Genomic DNA, 14,194 nt, shown 5'->3' on the forward strand with positions numbered 1-14,194 from the left:
CACAAAATCTGTACAAAACCCCCAGGACCCCAAAGGCTGAGAAAGCTCTCCATTGGAAACACTGCAAATGAAGAAAGAGATTAAAAGATTAATAATATCAAAATATGCTACAGCAGACAGCAGAGACACTGGGTTTTTCACATTCTGCCTTGCCCCCTGGTGTCCTTCCTGCTCGGGCTGTCCATGCATCCTGCCAGAATTTTGGAATGTTTGGCTTTGGCTTTCCTTTTCCTGACACCACTCTTAGCTCCCCAACCACACCAGACAATATTCCTGAACTCCCCTGTGATGTTTTCCTGCCATGATGCCCTTAGGGTCTCTGCTGTGTTCTGCTGCTGTCCTCAGCAGCTGCAGGGTGTAATCTTTATCACACCTCAGCATTTTACTTCTGGGGACTTTCTTCCCAGTTGATCCATGTACACAAGTCCCAGCTGTTGGCCTGCCCTCCCCTATCACTGATAAATCTTGTGTTGAGGGTTTGATTCCTCAGTCCTGATTATATGAGTCTACACAAAATTATTTGCTTACCTACTTCATAGGAGTGAGAGGCAGTTGCATTTCTAGAGTAAACAACATGAGACCTACTTCTTGTTGAGAGACAAACTTCATTTCACAGTCAGCAACTTGATGTAGGTGGCTTGGGGAAGATGCAGCAGAGGATATGATCTCTGCCAGCTGTTTTAGCCAAACTCAGCTACTCCTGTTAACAGTTTGTCACTGCATATAATTATGTTGTTATGGGGAAAATTTTAGTTATGGTATCAAAAGACAATTTATGAGACACTTCTCCTTAGCATTATTCTTCCAGCTGGCATTTACCAGCAAAATGGTGAAAACCAGGAGTGATTTTTTTATTGTTTAATCTCTCTACAGACACTGGCAGGAGTGGGAAAAACAGTATCAGTGAAATAGTCCTGTGATATGGATTTTTATCTCCTGAGAAACCAGGAGAGGCATCTCCTAGACTGAAAATTTTCCTGAATTAGAAAGATCACTATAGCTGCAGAATGTAGGCTTAGACTCTGCTTTCAGCTTTCCTCTCGTTCTGGTACTAACTTGCATTGATTGTCTGTAGTGTTTTTGCCATGAATGAGCAGGGGATCTGTCTTAGACCTCATTCTCCATTAAACAGTTGGTAAAATGCAAATAACAGTTCCTCATTTAAATGAGTTCCTTACTGAAATGAGTTACATTCCACAGGCACCTTCCTCAAGGGCACCTGGAGGAAAACCTATTCAGATTCCTGTTTAAAAATATGACAGCTGAAAATCTTCCTCCTTCTTTCAGCTTCTACACCTCCCTGCTGTGGAAGAGAGTGTGAAAGGCAAAGGGTTAAATATTCAGGGTAAGCATATGCAAAAGCAGCAATGGCTGCAGCTTTTAATTTCCTCTGCCAATGTCTCTTGTGCTCCCAGTCTGACTGGTTGGATAAGATACTTTAATGGTTCAGAGTTCAGACTTCAGCCTATATAATCCTCCTCATTCATCAACAAGCCTTTCCCGCTGTTTAGTGAAGTGACAGAAGTCATTGATTGTCCTGTGAAAAACAGACTTTTTCCGCTATGTCTTGTCTTGTATGTGCATCCACAAAGAAAACACTGCCTTTTTAACATCCTCTATCCTTCTCAGCTTTTTCCTTATGATTAAGCACACTGAAAGGCAGCAGACTGGCAGTTTCATTAACATAACCATCCTCCATCTCCAAGACAGCTGTAGCACACCTAGAAACCATCCCAACCACAGACTGCTGCTGCACCATAGGCTCAGGATGGGTTCTGGGACTAAACAGTAAACTTCCTGACTTATTTTCAGATTCTAATATAAGGCTTAAAACTGTGGCTTATAGCTGACAGACTGTGACTGTTCTTTTGTCAGCTTAAGCCCACAGAGGTGTACAGACTCAGAAGATAAGGGGCTAATGTGTAAGTCTCAAACAACAAGAGCCAGATGGCTGCAGAGCCAGCCAAGGATTGTTGGTAACAACACTGTGAGAAAGAACAAGATGTGGCTGGGGAAGGGGCCATGCAGAAGAAAGGCAGCACTTTTCTAGCACAAACACCCTTGATGTAGTTTCTGCAGATAAGCACAACATAGCACAGCACAGGAATGATCTAAAAGTGAAAGAGGACCTCCCATCATTATCTCAAGCATCTACTCTGCCTCATGAACTTTGCCTCTCAAGGTAGCAGGTTTTCTTTATCAAGAAAAATTGCAAGCCTGGTTTTTTTTTAATGGTAATTCTATTGTGATTTTCAATTTTTCAGTTTTTTAAGGCAAGAATGATCAGGTACTGGAAAGATCTGCCCGGGAAGGTGGTGGAGTCACCATCCCTGGATGTGTTTAAAAAAAGATTGGTTGTGGCACTCAGTGCCGTGGTTAAGTTGAGGTGTTAGGGCATGGGTTGGACTCGATGATATTGAAGGTCTCTCCCAACCCGGTTATTCCGTGATTCTGCCTGTGATGCCGCACAGAGCCGGCCGCAGCGGCGCTGGGAGCGAGGGGCAGGCGGGACACGGAGCCGGGACACGGAGCCGGGACACGGAGCCGGGACACGGAGCCGGGACACAGGCACGAGCCGCTCTCAGGGCCGCCGAGCTCTGCCAGGCGGCTGTTTCCGTGGCTGTTTCCGTGGCTGTTTCCGTGGCTGTTTCCGTGGCTGTTTCCGTGAAACACAGAATTAACCGGCTCGCGGGCGCGCGCGGCGGCGTTTGGTGTGTCCCGTCACCGCCCGCTCGCTCCGTGAGGGCGGCGGCGGCCGCGCGGCCCCGGGGACGCGGCCCTGGCGGCCGGAGAGGGCCCGTGCTGTGGGGCAGCACCGGGGCTTGGGCTCCCCGGGGGCTCCGGGGCCGGGGGCTGCCCCGTTAACATCAGTGTTACCTCCTTGTATGAAGAGACACTTGGAACGCCCAGCGCCCGAGCTTTGGCACCGGTACGAAATGCTGTAGCATAAACAAAGCGCCCGTGGCCTTCCTTCCGCACATAGCGGCAATAAAACCCGAAAAACAGATCTCACTGAGAAATCGTAGGATAAAAACTATGCAGTGGGATGTATAAACTCACTACACTGAAGCTATTGCGTCTCTTTCTTGACAGTTCCGTCCCATCCATGGATGGTTTTCAGAAAAAGAAATTAAAGGCAATACTCTGCGTCACATTTTCGGTGAACTGAGGTTCTGAAAGTGTATTTTTGCCCCAAGCATTCTTACATACTAGAATTTCGCTCCCTACAACTAAGCAGATTTAGGGAATCATAATCCCTTTCCTACCTCTATGGTGACAGAACTCCGTGTTTGTACTTAACCTGGTTGGAGCCTGGCCTGCACTTGTGTAATAAATACTGGTTACAAATGGGGATTTTACAGGTAACTTTGAAAATAAGGAATTGCCCTGGGCCAGAGTATTTGGGAGAGAAGCTGGAAGGCAACTGTAACGGGGTAATGAAGTTTGCTAGTGAAGGATTTGACACAATGATCTTTGATTATTGATACCAAAAATCTTTATTTTGTACAAGCACATCATATTTGAGCTAATTCTTTCTACATAATTTCAAAACGGATCACAAATAATATGCAGCATACAGGTGATGATCAGTAACTTCAAGGTCAGATTCTTGCTGAATTCACATGTAAATATAAAATGTATATGTTTGGTTCCCCCCACACACACACAATGTTACTTTGTCTCAACTGTGAAAATGAACTCACTTTAGAGTAAAATAAAGCAGGAAATTCCTGGTTTCCTTATAGATGGCTGAACCAGAATCTCAGGAAGAAAACCATGATAACAGGGAAAAGAATGCAGAGAACTTTAAAATGGACATTATTTCATGTCTGCGGGAAATGGAAAGATTAACAGGTACATGTCTTTATTAAGAATTATATGGATTTTTGTACTAAAGACCCTGAAAATGTCTTATATTTATTCTTGTAACTTCTGTGTGATAGAAATGTAATTAAAACAATTATCATCAACTAATGCTCTTGTGTTAATTGTGAAAAAGCATGCAAATCATTTAGGCAGTTCAGATGGCTCAGAATTGAAATCAATAGGTGATGGATGCTTGGTCTGAGTGTTGGTTAAAAACAGAAATAATACTAAGGTGTTTAATGCACAATTATTAAAATACAGTATTTAAAATGAGACTTAATTCTGAAAAATGGATACCTATCACCTCTGAGGTCAGTGTACTATTGTGAATTCTTTGTAAAAGGGGAAGTATGTAAGTGTACATAAGTACATAAGTTTAGCACATAAGTGCTCAGCTTTATCAGATACTTATTATTTCAAAATCAATTTCATTACTTAAGTTACTGATTATTTCAAGATCAATTTCATTAATTAAGTTGTCCTTAAAATATTTCATCTCTTTGTTGCAGTCTCCTTGATCTTACTCTTCATCACCTAACACAAACTGTAACTGGTCTGGAGGGAGGATTCCTTATATAATATTCATATATTTTAAAACAGTCCCTTGACCCTTTCCATTTGGTTACCTGTTTTGTTGTCATTTTTAGGAAAAGTGGCCATCCCTGTTTTGTAATTTACATCAGTGTGCTTCCATTATTAACTGTTTTGAGACATTTATAAACAAGTAATCCTGAACAGTCTATTTAATTTTGAGTATTAGTGTAGGCACTTTCCATTTTATTTTTCCAGCCTTCTCTAAGATCTGAACTGATAGTAATTCATTTTATTAATTGAATTTATTTATTGAACAACCACTGCTTTTTCCTGGCCAGAAAATACTAATACCTGTTGTGTTTGCAGTGCATGTAGCCTGTATGACCTACGACTGTGTAAACACCCAGACCAACCCAGACCTGTCCAATGCCATGCAGCGCTTGGAATGTGCCTTCCTGATGTGCAGAGAGCAGATAAAGAAGGGCAAGAGGTGCTAATGGAATTTAGAGGTGAAGGGCAAAAAAAGCAATAAATGGAACTCAGTCATGCTGGCAGAACGACATCCCTTGGAAAATTGCTTAGGTCCTTTTTTCTCCCAGGTGTGGAGGTTGCACAGGAACTGTGGGAAGTAGAATGGCTTTTCTCTTGCTAAGAACTACTTCATCAATATAACTGGAATTTTTTGAGACCTGAAGAAATTGGGGGGATGGGGAGCAGGGGTGCTGTAGAGGACCATCACAGTGGCATTGCACTAGCCTGTGCCTGTCAAAGAAAACTGAAGAATTGCTTATTTTCCCAAATGAAACACAGGTAAAATTCTAGAGTTGCAGATAGATTTAGATGGTTTTATTTAGGATTATCAACTAGGTGTTCAATTACTTTTTTTTTTTTTTTAATTTAGATAGATAATCTACAGTTGTTTCATCTTCTTCCATTAGATTTTTGATCTGGTTTCCCCAGAAAGATTGTGTTATTGTGGCATGAAATAAATTTTTCTTACCATTATAGACTGCAGTGTGTGTGGTGGCATTGCTGCAGAAACTAACCTAACCATGTTACAAAACATGCTTCTCTCCATATGTTCTTACTGTGCAATATTAGAAAAGGACAAAAAAATTGCTTTTTTAGACGGAATGTGGATTAAGAGCAGCACCTCATGGCTTGTGGTTATACATAAATGAGTAATTTGTCAGAGATGGAAGTCAGTGCAATAAGTTTTAAGGATCTTCCCTTTTAACTAGAAAGTAAGTACCATGCAGCAAATCAGAGCACCTCCATCTCCTCTGAAGAGGTATTTAATGATTTAAATCACATCTAAATGATCCCTGAATTTTTAGGCTGTGTATTTCTTTGAGAGTGGTTGTTCGAAATTCAGACAGAATATTTATCCACTGAAGTAAAGAATACACAGGCAATTTAACTGGTTTTTTTTAGTGGCACCGAGTATTTCTAGAGGTAAAAATGGTAAGAGAACAAACTTTGAACTCTACACTTGACTGTCCCGTGGGTAAGCCTTCACTTCTCCCCAAGATTTTCTTCCCAGATGTGGGATTACAAAAGGAGTTAGGGATAGGCAGCAGTGCTTATTCCTGGAAAAACTACACAGCAAGATTTTTTTTTTTTGTTGTTTTTCCCTTTATTTATTTATAGGGCTGTTATTTACTATCTACCCTATTTCAGCCCCACCAGAGCCTGCAGCAGAGCCCAGATAGCCCACATTGCAACATCTTTATTTCCTGTCACAGGGGTGCACCCATGAATTTCCAGAAAAAAATTAAGTGGAGTAACAGCCCCATCTAGTGCTTACATAACTGAACCAGTAAACTGGATTGTGGACATCTCTTAGCTCCCCAGCACCCATTTTCTGTGATGAGAAGTGGCAGCAGCTTGTGTAAGTCTAACACTGCAATGCTTTTACCATCAATGGCACAGCAAAATTTACTGTTCTTAGTTATGCACTGCACCTGTTGGCAAGTCAAAAGGCTGATACCCAAGAGTAACCTATCCAGGAGCCATAAATATTCTCAATACTCTGTTTTAGAGTTGCCATTGACAATTTCTTACCAAGAAACAGATGAGGCTTACACAGAGCCTCCTGTATCATTCTGATGGTTGAAACTCTGCCCTTCTCTCCAATGTAAAACAAATGAAAGGGGACTGAAAAAGGAACATTTCTCACATCCATTCAAGGCATCTTGACCTTTTCAGAACACATCCTAGAGCTCTGTTTAGAATATTTATTTCATTTACTAATACTGCCCTCTAGTTCTTTATTATAGCCCCAACTCAGGTTATCTCAGGAAGCCTCAATAATCCATATGAGCTGTTTTACCTTTTAGCATATTTTCAAAATTTCAGTCCAATTCTTGGAGCAATTTTTCCTGAAATTGAATCTGTAACAATTCTATTAACATATACTATTAAAATAATGTTATTTTTTCTGAACAAGAACTGTGTCACATAGGCACTACTGGCATGAAAGTGGCAGTGTATAATTGATTAATTCTAAGGACCTTTGTGGTCCTATTCAAATCACCATTTACAAGTCAAGACTTACAGCCAAACATTGAAGAATAATGTATTTGGACATAAGTCAGGAAATATAATGAAGCTGAGTCTTTTCTATCACATTTTAAAACCTTAAGATACTAATTAGTAATCTCATCAGCTGATGGTATTAAGTCATCAAGATCCATTTTCTGCTGAGTGCATCACTGTCCTGCTCTAGGACTCAAAACTCTGCTATAGCTGCCTTGCTCCACTATTGCAAACAGCACAAAATAGGAAGTTCAAGCTACCACTTATTTGACATGGCCTCCAAAATCTTCTCATCCCCTTTACACCTGAGGAAGGATCACACTGCCACTTGGCTCATGCAGATGATTTTCCCTACAACTCTGAGCATTTCAGAGCACGGACTTTCTCTCTACAGAGCCACAGTGGTGCTATAGGTCATTGGTACCCCAAAAAGCCAAACCAGCAGAAAGCAGAATGATGTCTAAGGCCATGGCTTTGAACTCAGAATCTGCAAAGACTCTTTAAAAAAGCCACAAAAAAATAACAGTCAGACACTGAGAGCTGATTCCACAGCCCTTATAGCAAACTGTGTAGCCCAGGCTTTATTTCCAAAGTTTTTTCCAACAGGAAGTGTTTCACTTCCAAGGCAGTTGTTGTACCTGTGTAGTTCTCACATGGTAACAACACTGTCCAAGACAGAAGCTTACAGTAGACCTATCTCTCCAGATTGTAAATGCCTTGTATTGAAATTATGTTCAAATGAAACAATGCACAAAGACTTACAAAAATGTCTTCTTCCTTTCCTTATCCTCCTCAAAAGTTCACAAGCCACAGGGAGTGTTTTTGCAGCACATTAGCTACTCTGCAAATTCAAAAATTCATGGAGCTAAAATGTCTAAGAAACCAAACAAATACAACAGAAACTAATCTCTCATCTGAAATTCTGCTTGAGGCAAACAACCCATATTCTTATTTACAGGTACACAAGCACCAGCTGGCAAGGGAAATGACCCTTATTATTGAGCACCAAGTTTATATTTTTCCTGGCAAATTCAGCTAACAAGAGCATAAGTGGCCTAGTAAAGGAACAATTTATGCACAGCCCAAATCATCTAAAATGTAATTTTAGTGAGTGCTTTAAACTTTGCTAGAGTTAAGCTTATATTTTCATAACCAGGGAATTGAGGGATGAAGTAGGTTATATCAGTCACTGGCTTTTGTTTTATGCAAACATTCTTACTAGAGGAAGGACAGAAATAACAAATAGAACTCAATGCTAGGACATTACTTGCATCTCTCCCTCACTTTTCTCTGTTCATAAAAAACACATGGCTAGTTCAGTACTTCTGTTAACCTGATTCAATCTGACCTACATTTTCACAGAGATTAAAACTCTTTAGCCGGTTAAATCTCTCAAGGAAAAAAAACACCTATTGAACACAGTTCAAGTAGTTTTTACAACAAGTTCTGCAGTAGCATTTCAGTATTTATGAATATCTTGCATCTGCTTGTTATGGTGAAGTTATCAGCCTCTCCCCAATGTGTCTGCACATTTAGTTCAGAACAAAACTTAAGCCTAAAAAGATTTATCCTGCTTAAGAATTCTTAAAAGGTACCATTACTTACATATTCCTCCCCTTACTGCATTTTATTTTGTCAAAGCAGACATATTTCTTCATCTTCTGAGTAAAGTAAAGATTTCTTCCTCAACCAAGCCTATGGTTTTCACTTCACAACTCATTATGAGGTTCCTAATCCCTCGAAATTCAATCAGCTGCAAGCAGTGCAACTCAGGTACCACTAAGCCTTTTCCCACTCTCCTTCTCCCCAAGGCAAAGGCAAGGGACCTTCCTCCCCTTCCCAGAAGCTGGAAGCAAAGGGCTTTTGAGTGCAACAATGCCCTGCACTCTCTCCTTAATTCCTAAAGAGTAACAGGAATATTTGTTTGAGAAACAAATATACTTATCTAAGGTTTGAGTAACGGCAACTGCAAGACAGGAACGTGAGAAATGCTGGACTAGACAATGAAGGACACAAGATATGCACCCACATTCAACAACTGGAAGCAGACTGATAACACCTGGAAGACAGCCAAGTTTTAGGGAAGAACATTGTTGGGGGTTGAGTGTTTTCCTATTACTGTGTCAATTTGGGGAATTTTTCCCATTGTCATGCCAATGGAGCTGGCCGGTTGCACCGAGGATCTTTGATGGCTTTGGACGGGAGGGGTGGGTGGGGTCGGCTTGGAGGGGGGCGCTCGTGCTTCCGGAGGGGACTCGTGTTTCCGGCGAGCTCGGAGGAGGATCTCCCCTGGTCTTGGAGCCACGCGGCTGAAGGCAGGAGAGTCAGACCTTCTGCCATCACCTGCCCTGCATCTGCCCCGCTGCAGCCTCCTGCCTCTGCGGACACAGCGAATCACCCGGACACCAACGGTGAGCGAGGAGCTGCCCGCTCCAGCCCGCTCCCCCCTGAGACCGGTGCGGCCGCAGCCGCCCGCTCCCGCCGAGAGAGAGCGTGCCCACAGCTAAAGAAAGGACTGGAACCGAATTATCTGTTCTGTTTTGTTAGTAATTTTAACAACTGCTGTTGTTTCTGCTGGTACAGTTAGATATACTAGTAAAAGAGCTGTTATTCCTACCCCCTTATCTCTGCCTCAGAGTCCTTGATTCAAACGTTTATAATATTTGGGGGGGAGTGGAATTCGGGTCTCTGTTTCAAAGGAAAACTTCTGCCTTTACTGGCAGACACCTGTCCTTTAAACCAGGACAGATTTTGGCGCCCATTGTGGGGCTTGAGGGCATTAAGAGGAGAGTTAAGACAGGAGTAACAGCTCTCTTGAGTGGCAACATGTTGTCCGGTTTAATCTGGTTTGGGCTCCATGTGGCCACAGATACCTCTCTCCCATTTGTAAGCCCTTTTTTGAATATGGGCCCTCTCACCAAAGTTACTGTAGCTATTATCCGATTAGTTTGGTGGATTGATTATGTCAGGAATTTATGGTTTTTTAATTTTCTCTGGGAAGTGGCCACATGGATCCAGAACTATCGTACTCATAACTGCGTGTTTCTGGGGTTATTTCAATAATGGTACTTACTGTGAAGTAATGAATGCAAGGGAAATTTTCTCCCCACCCATCACCCAGTTTTTTGAGGCTACTCCACCAGTTTTCAAGGATTTCAGATCTGTTTTAATTGCTAGTGTTATTTTACAGTGGCTGGCGTTGCTGATAGGCCTGCTCTACTTAGCATTCAGAAACAAGGGAATATTGGCTTGGATAACAGCCCTGATACCTACCCCAGGGACTAGGGATATTGCCCCAGAGTCTGCCCCTGCCCCAGGGACTAGGGATGTTACCCCAGAACATGACCCTGCCCAAAGGACCAGGGATGTTGCCCCAGACCATGACTCTACTCCGGGGACTAGGGATGCTGCCCCAGAGCCTGATGCTGCCCCACAGCCCACTGCAGAAATGAACCACCCAGAGTGGGTGGGAGCTCTAGTGAAGGATATTGGCCAGGTGTTGAAGGAGCAAAGCCAGATGAAGGAGCACAGCCAGATGTTTAGGAGCACAGCCAGATGTTGAAGAAGCACTTTTCTTCAGCTGGTGAGAAACCCTCCCCCTGCCCTAAAGAGGGAGAGTCAGATGTGCTGCAGTGGAACCCATAGATGTAGTATCTGTCCAGGTTCCAGCCGGATCACAGGGGCAGCCACAGCCAGCAGCAGTTGCCCCTGTGGAAACTAGAAAATCTAAGATTAAAACGAGGCACCTAGATAATGGGGATCAGCCAGGAGGGTCCTCACAACCAGCAAGGGAGCCAGAGGCTGAGATTGTCACCGAGTCCCTCTCATACGACAGTCTCCGTAACCTGCGTAAAGACATTGCACGGCGAGGCCGTGAGCCTTTTACAACTTGGTTACTCCGGGTCTGGGACCTTACGGGAACAGGTGTGCAACTGGATGGAACTGAGGCCAGGAATTTGGAATCCTTGGCCCAGGATTCAGGTGTGGACCAGATATTTGTAAGGGAGCAAGGCCTCCTTTCCCTCTGGGACTGGCTTTTAATGAGTGTGAGAGAGAAGTTTGACCACAAAGAGAGAATGCAGGAGTACCACCGTAGAATGCACTGGAAAACTCTTGAGGAAGGGATCCAGCAGCTGAGAGAAGTGGCAGTATTAGAGGCACTCTTTGGGAGGGATGGACAGCATGACAATGACCCTGACAAGGTCAGGTGCACAGGGCAGATGCTGTGGAATCTGGCACCCCTGGAGCCATCTCAATATACCACCTTCATTGCAATGATCAATGCTGATGACCACCAAGAGACAGTGGGTTCTGTTGCCAACATACTCAGAAATTTTGAGAGTATGATGAATGGCCCAATGCAGGCCAATGTCTCTGCCGTGGCCAGGGACCTCCAAAAGGTCCAAGACAGGATGGAGGAGATGAGGGAGGAGATGAGGGAGGACATAAGGGAGGAGATAAGAAAGATCAGTGCAGCACCAGTGCGAGTCATAGGCCCCAAATCTAGAACCCAACGCCCCCCAGCTAGGAAGAGAGGGTACACCCCACAAGCTGACCTGTGGTTTTTCCTGCGAGACCATGGAGAAGACATGGGAAAATGGGATGGGAAACCCACTTCTGTCCTGGCAGCACGGGTGCGTCAGCTCAGGGAGGGAAATGCTAACCGAGGGAACCGTGCTAAGATGAAGGTAGCCTCAACCTCCCATGGTAAAGGTGCAGGGTATCACAGAAGGGAGGATGATCTGTCAGATCCCCTGGAAGGAACCTCCACTATGTATGCCCAGGAAAGAAATAATAACCAGGGCTAGAGGGGCCCTGCCTCTAGCCAGGGAGAGGCATGGGATGACAGGATCTATTGGACAGTGTGGGTGCGATGGCCTGGCACATCAAAGCCACAGGAACATAGAGTACTAGTTGATACTGGTTCACAATGCACCCTGATACCATCAGAACATGTGGGGAAGGTACCTGTTTCTATTGTTGGGGTGACGGGGGGATCACAGGAATGCACTTTGCTGGAAGCTGAGATTAGCCTGACAGGGAAGGGATGGCAGAAACATCCTATTTTAACTGGCCCAGGGGCACCACGTATTCTAGGCATAGACTTCCTCAGGAATGGCTACTACAAAGACCCAAAGGGGTTCAGGTGGGCTTTTGGAATAGCTGCTGTAGCAACAGAGAGCATTAAGCAGTTGAACACTTTGCCTGGACTATCAGAAAACCCATCTGCAGTGGGGCTCCTGAAAGTGACAGAGCAACAGGTACCAATTGCCACCATGACAGTGCACTGCCGGCAGTACCGGACAAATTGAGATGCTGTGATCCCCATCCACAAGATGATCCGTGAGCTGGAGATCCAAGGGGTGGTCAGCAAAGCCCACTCACCCTTCAACAGCCCCATCTGGCCTGTGCGCAAATCTGACAGAGAATGGAGACTGACTGTGGACTATCGTGCCTTGAATGAAGTGACTCCACCGCTGAGCGCTGCCGTGCCGGACATGCTGGAGCTGCAGTACGAGCTGGAGTCCACGGCAGCAAGGTGGTATGCCACCATTGACATTGCCAATGCGTTTTTCTCCATTCCTTTGGCAGCAGAGTGCAGGCCTCAGTTTGTTTTCACCGGGAGGGGCGTGCAGTACACCTGGAACCGACTGCCCCAGGGGTGGAAACACAGCCCCACCATCTGCCACGGACTGATCCAGGCTGCACTGGAAAAGGGTGAGGCTCCAGAACATTTGCAGTACATCGATGACATCATTGTGTGGGGGAACATGGTAGTAGAGGTATTTGAGAAGGGAGAGAAGATCATCCAGATCTTGCTGGGAGCCGGTTTCACCATTAAAAAGAACAAAGTCAAAGGACCTGCCCGAGAGATCCAGTTCCTGGGAGTGAAGTGGCAAGATGGACGGCGCCAGGTCCCCACTGAGGTCATCAATAAGATCACTGCAATGTCTCCACCAACAAGCAAGAAGGAAACACAAGCTTTCCTAGGTGCCATAGGCTTTTGGAGAATGCACATCCCTGAGTACAGCCAGATTGTGAGCCCTCTCTACCTGGTCACCCGCAAGAAGAACGATTTCCATTGGGGCCCTGAGCAGCAGCAAGCCTTCGCCCAGATCAAACAGGAGATCGCTCATGCAGTGGCCCTTGGCCCAGTCAGGACGGGACCAGAGGTAAAGAATCTGCTCTACTCTGCAGCCGGGAACCATGGTCTGTCCTGGAGCCTTTGGCAGAAGGTGCCTGGTGAGACCCGAGGCCGACCCCTGGGATTCTGGAGCAGAAGTTACAGAGGGTCTGAAGCCAATTACACTCCCACAGAGAAGGAAATCCTGGCTGCCTATGAAGGAGTTCAAGCTGCCTCAGAGGTGATTGGCACGGAAGCACAGCTTCTCCTGGCACCCCGACTGCCAGTGCTGGGGTGGATGTTCAAAGGAAAGGTTCCCTCTACCCACCACGCCACCGACACCACATGGAGCAAGTGGATTGCCCTCATCACGCAGCGCGCCCGTATTGGCAACCCGAATCGCCCTGGGATTTTGGAGATAATTACAAACTGGCCAGAAGGTGAAGATTTTGGTCTCGCTGATGAAGAGGAGCAGAAACAAGTGACCCGGGCTGAAGAAGCCCCACCATACAACCAACTGCCAGCAGATGAAAAATGCTACGCCCTTTTCACCGACGGTTCTTGCCGCATTGTGGGGATGAACCGGAAGTGGAAAGCAGCCGTATGGAGCCCCACACGACAGGTTGCACAAGCTACCGAAGGAGAAAGTGGATCAAGTCAACTTGCTGAGCTCAAAGCTGTTCAGCTGGCCTTGGACATTGCTGAGAGAGAGAAATGGCCAAAGCTCTACCTTTACACTGACTCCTGGATGGTAGCCAATGCTCTGTGGGGGTGGCTGGAGAGGTGGAAAAAGGCTGACTGGCAACGTAGAGGAAAACCAATCTGGGCTGCTGATGAGTAGAAAGACATTGCCACTCGGGTAGAGAAGCTACCTGTGAAAGTCCGTCATGTGGATGCCCATGTTCCCAAGAGTCGGGCTAATGAAGAACACCGGCATAACGAGCAGGTAGACCAGGCTGCACAGATAGAGGTCTCAAAGATAGACTTAGATTGGGAACACAAGGGAGAATTGTTCTTAGCTCGATGGGCCCATGATGCCTCAGGTCATCAGGGCAGAGATGCCACCTACAAGTGGGCACGAGACCACTTTCAAAAACTGGGAGATCAATCTACCAAAGGCCACATGGTTAG

Source organism: Oenanthe melanoleuca, chromosome 1A (assembly GCF_029582105.1).
Source record: "Oenanthe melanoleuca isolate GR-GAL-2019-014 chromosome 1A, OMel1.0, whole genome shotgun sequence".
Taxonomy (NCBI): Eukaryota; Metazoa; Chordata; class Aves; order Passeriformes; family Muscicapidae; genus Oenanthe; species Oenanthe melanoleuca.